Genomic DNA, 5,000 nt, shown 5'->3' with positions numbered 1-5,000 from the left:
CGGGCGAGTGGCGGCGAGCCCGGAGAGGCCGGCAGCCCTCTCGACCCGGGGGCCCCCGAGCCACCCGCTGAGCGATCCTCGTCCGCCGGGCCCTTGGGCGCACGAGCGACGCGGGTCAGCGCGAGACGGGTGAACGCCCATCGGCAGCCGCGCCCGCTGGTGCGGGCTCGACGGGAGGTGCCCTCTCTCGACCGGGTCGGGATGGAGTGGCAGAGGGGCGGAGAGCTCACGGGCAGGAGGGTGCGGTTCCCAGGCAGGCACCACACGCCGCACCGGGCACCCCGGGCGGTCTGCGCTTGGGGACGTAAGGCAGTGCCCAAGGCCGCCCCCTGCGATCTGCCCCAGCCGCTGAGACGCCGGAGGTCTCCGATTGATTGCAAAGCGACGCCAGACAGGCGTAGCCCCGGAGGAACCCGGGCCGCAAGGTGCGCTCAAGTGTCGATGATCAATGTGTCCTGCACCACATTAGTTCTCGCAGCTAGCTGCGCTCTTCATCGACGCACGAGCCGAGTGATCCACCGCTAAGAGTCGATTGTTTTTTTTTGTTTTACCGTGGGTTGCCACATTCAGAGACGGATAAGGGGTTTAAAGGAAAACCCCTGGGCGCCCTTCCTCCGCCGGGCAGGGGAGAGGAGACATTGAACCTCTGTGCTCCCTCCGCAGGAGGGAGGAGAGTTGGCACCCGGAGGCGCTGGCAGCGGTCAGGGCGAAACCGCCAGCCCGCGCTGGGTTGAGGTTCTCGTGGCGGGCCGGGACCGTAGTTGCCGGACGGGACCCCGGCGCCCGCCCCAACGAGCCGCAGTCCCGACTCTCCTCCGCCGGCCCTCGGAGGAGCCGGTCGGGCAGCGGGCTCGCTGGCGAGGCGGGCGGGCTGCTGGGTCGTCCGCCGGTGACCAGGCTCAGACTAAGGCTCGAGCTCCGTGGGGACGCTGCTGAATGACAACCTGGGAGACCCGCACCGTGACGGTGGCGGAGACCGGCGGCAAGAGGGAGAACACCGGCCGCAGGCGGCTCGTGTAGCCAGTAATGATCCTTCCGCAGGTTCACCCACGGAAACCTTGTTACGACTTTTTTACTTCCTCTAGATAGTCAAGTTTGATCGCCTTCTCGGCGCCCGCCAGGGTCAGCGACCGACAAGGCGGGGCCGATCCGAGGACCTCACTAAACCATCCAATCGGTAGTAGCGACGGGCGGTGTGTACAAAGGGCAGGACTTAATCAACGCGAGCTTATGACCCGCGCTACTGGGAATTCCTCGCTCATGGGAAATAATTGCAATCCCCAATCCCTATCACGAGTGGGGTTCAACGGGTTACCCACGCCTCGGCGAAGGGGTAGACACACGCTGATCCACTCAGTGTGGCGCGCTGCAGCCCCGGACATCTAAGGGCATCACAGACCTGTTATTGCTCAATCTCGTGGGCTGAACGCCACTTGTCCCTCTAAGAAGTTGGACTCGACCGCACGGGTCGAGTAACTAGTTAGCATGTCGGAGTCTCGCTCATATCGGAATTAACCAGACAAATCGCCCCACCAACTAAGAACGGCCATGCACCACCACCCACAGAATCGAGAAAGAGCTATCAATCTGTCAATCCTTTCCGTGTCCGGGCCGGGTGAGGTTTCCGTGTTGAGTCAATTGCCGCAGGCTCCACTCCTGGTGGTGCCCTTCCGCCAATTCCTTTAAGTTTCAGCTTTGCAACCATACTCCCCGAACCCAAAGACTTTGGTTTCGGACGCTGCCCGGCGGGTCATGGGAATAACGCCGGATCGCTAGTTGGCATCGCTTATGGTCGGAACTACGACGGTATCTGATCGCCTTCAACCTCCGACTTTCGCTCTTGATTAATGAAAACATTCTTGGCAATGCTGCCATCTGCCTTGCGCCGGGTCCAAGAATTTCACCTCTAGCGGCACAATACGAATGCCCCGGCCGTCCCTCTTAATCATGGCCCCAGTTCAGAGAGAAAACCCACAAAATAGAACCGAGTCCTATTCCATTATTCCTAGCTGCGTATTCAGGCGACCGGGCCTGCTTTGAACACTCTAATTTTTTCTCGAAGTAAACGCTGACCTCAAGGGACACTCAGCTAAGAGCATCGAGGGGGCGCCGAGAGGCAGGGGCTGGGACAGACGGTAGCCGCCTCACAAGGACCGTCAGCTCGATCCCGAGATCCAACTACGAGCTTTTTAACTGCAGCAACTTTAAGATACGCTATTGAGCTGGAATTACCGCTGCTGCTGGCACCAGACTTGCCCTCCAATGGATCCTCGTTAAAGGATTTAAAGTGTACTATTCCAATTACAGGGCCTCGAAAGAGTCCTGTATTGTTATTTTTCGTCACTACCTCCCGAGTCGGGAGGGTAATTTGCGCGCCTGCTGCCTTCCTTGGATGTGGTAGCCGCTTTCAGGCTCCCTCCGAATCGAACCCTGATTCCCCGCTACCCGTGGTCACCATGGTAGGCACATAAAGTACCATCGAAAGTTGATAGGGCAGACATTCGAATGAGACGCCGCCGCCACGGAGGGCCAGCGATCGCCCGAGGTTATCTAGAGTCACCAGCGCCGGGCGCCCGAGAGGACGCCCGCATGGGTTTTGGGTCTGATAAATGCACGATACCCGGAGGGTCAGCGCCGCTTGCATGTATTAGCTCTAGAATTGCCACAGTTATCCAAGTAACGGATGAGCGATCAAAGGAACCATAACTGATTTAATGAGCCATTCGCAGTTTCACTGTACCGCCACGGTACTTAGACCTGCATGGCTTAATCTTTGAGACAAGCATATGCTACTGGCAGGATCAACCAGGTAGCCCCTCAGGCAGGCGGCGGCGCTGTGTGAGCGCCGCCGCCGCTGGGCTACTGAGCCCTGTGGACCAGGGCGAGGCTTTCCGGACGCAGATGTGGACCGGGTGAGGGTTCGAGAAACCGTGCTTGCCGGACAGGGCCCTGCCGCTTTATGGGTGGGCAAACTCTGGGTTTGCTTACCACCTTCTGTGACGAGGCCCGCCGTGGTATGACCACCGGACGGACCGGGCGCCTCGGTCTCGCCACCGAGCGATCGCGCTTGGTTGGGGGAAGCGCTGGGAGGATGGGGCGGGTCCGGGAACCACCACCCCTTCCGACTGTCGCTAGACCCCCCGACCGGGCGCTAGAGGCGAGCCTGCGGGCCGGAGGAACGGATCGCCTGGCGCCGCCGCGGCGGTGCCGGGCCCGCGGTGGCCCTCCGATGGCAGGCCACGCTTGCCAGTCGATCGGGTGGGAGGGGAAGGCTGGCAGGCAGGTAGGTTGGAAGAGGAGGCTGCTGTGGCAGCCTCGCCTCCCGGCCGCCCCAGCGCCGCCCCAGCGCCCCCCGGGTGTCTGCTGACTTGCGCCGCCAGACACCCGCCTCCCATAAATGACGGAGGGCACCTTTGCTAGGCCTTACCCTTAGACTGCTCAACCGGTGAGGGGAGAAAACGGCCCTGGCCGAGGTGGTGAGACGGCCTCCTGTCTCCTTACGGCTGAAAAAGATGTGCTGCTGCTGCACTGGCCCTGCTGATGTCCTGTCTCCATTTAGCCGAGGGGTGAGTCGGCCTCCTCTCTTCACGGTTGAAAAGATGTGCTGCTGCTGCTGCACCGCCCTGCTGCTACTCTCACCACCTCTAGCTAATTGCTGATCTCCTGACCTCCAGCGGGCCCCGGGGACCCACATCACACCTTGCTCCTGTCTCCCTTGCGGCTGGAAAAGATCCATTTTGTGCACTGGCCCTGCTGCTACTCTCTCTCCATTTGGCCGAGGCAGTGAGTCGGCCTCCTGTCTCCTTTACGGTCGAAAAGATGTGGTGCTGCTGCTGCTGCTGCTGCACTGGCCCTGCTGATATTCTCTCTCCATTTGGCCGGGCAGTGAGTCGGCCTCCTGTCTCCTTTACGGTCGAAAAGATGTGCTGCTGCTGCTGCTGCACTGGCCCTGCTGATACTCTCTCCATTTGGCCGAGGCAGTGAGTCGGCCTCCTGTCTCCTTTTACGGTCGAAAAGATGCTGCTGCTGCTGCACTGGCCCTGCTGATATATATCTCTCCCATTTGGCCGAGGCAGTGAGTCGGCCTCCTGTCTCTTTTACGGTCGAAAAGATGTGCTGCTGCTGCTGCTGCTGCTGCTGCTGCACTGGCCCTGCTATTCTCTCTCCATTTGGCCGAGGCAGTGAGTCGGCCTCTGTCTCCTTTACGGTCGAAAAGATGTGCTGCTGCACTGGCCCTGCTGCTACTCATATCCAGCATGGACCTTGACCTCCAGCAGGCCCTTGACCTCCAGCAGGGGACCCACATGCTCCCACATGCTCCCCTGCTGTAGTCCCCTCAGTAGCTTCTTTTTCTGCAGTTACCTCCACTGCATATCCAGCATGGACCTTGCACTCCTCAGAGGCCCCGGGGACCCACATGCTCCCCTGCTCTAGTCCACCACTAGCTTCTTCTCTTGCAGTTACCCTCCACTGCGTATCCAGCATGGACCTTGCCCTCCAGCAGGCCCCGGGGACCCACACTTAAGCCCTCCCACTAACAAAGCAAAACACCACTGGCAAAATCCTCATGCCCCTGGTACTCCATGAAGTAATTCAAACGTGCTGGTACACTGTGCAGAAACACTTTGCCACACACACACACACTCGTGCATATGGTACGACAGCTTTTTTCCATGCCCCTGGTACACTGCGCAGGAGCACTTTGCGAATACTCCTCCACGCATATGGTACGACAACATTTCTCCGCCCCTCCCCTGGTACACTGCGCAGGAGCACTTTGCTAAGTTTCTACTGCCCCGCATATGGTATGACAGCTTCCACATGCCCCTGGTACACGGACCAGAAACACTTTACCACGCCCACTGTACGCACCCTCCTCACTAGCTAATTGCTGATCTCCCCACTTCCAGGGGCCCCTGGGACCACCATCACATCTTCCTGTCTCCTACACGGCTGAAAAAGGTGCATGTTGCTCCACTGGCCCTGCTGCTGCTGTTGTG

At 59.9% G+C, this 5,000-nt stretch overlaps 1 non-coding gene across 1 annotated transcript; it reads right to left on the bottom strand.

Moving 5' to 3' along the window:
- Positions 1-382: 382 nt before the first annotated feature.
- LOC120432960 lies at positions 383-530 on the bottom strand. The gene has a single exon (XR_005608231.1). It is a non-coding gene; the product is annotated as a 5.8S ribosomal RNA (ribosomal RNA).
- Positions 531-5,000: the final 4,470 nt, after the last annotated feature.

The sequence above is a fragment of the Oreochromis aureus genome, linkage group 14 (genome assembly GCF_013358895.1).
Source record: "Oreochromis aureus strain Israel breed Guangdong linkage group 14, ZZ_aureus, whole genome shotgun sequence".
In the NCBI taxonomy this organism is placed as follows: domain Eukaryota; kingdom Metazoa; phylum Chordata; class Actinopteri; order Cichliformes; family Cichlidae; genus Oreochromis; species Oreochromis aureus.
This window is presented reverse-complemented; position numbering and strand designations above follow the sequence as displayed.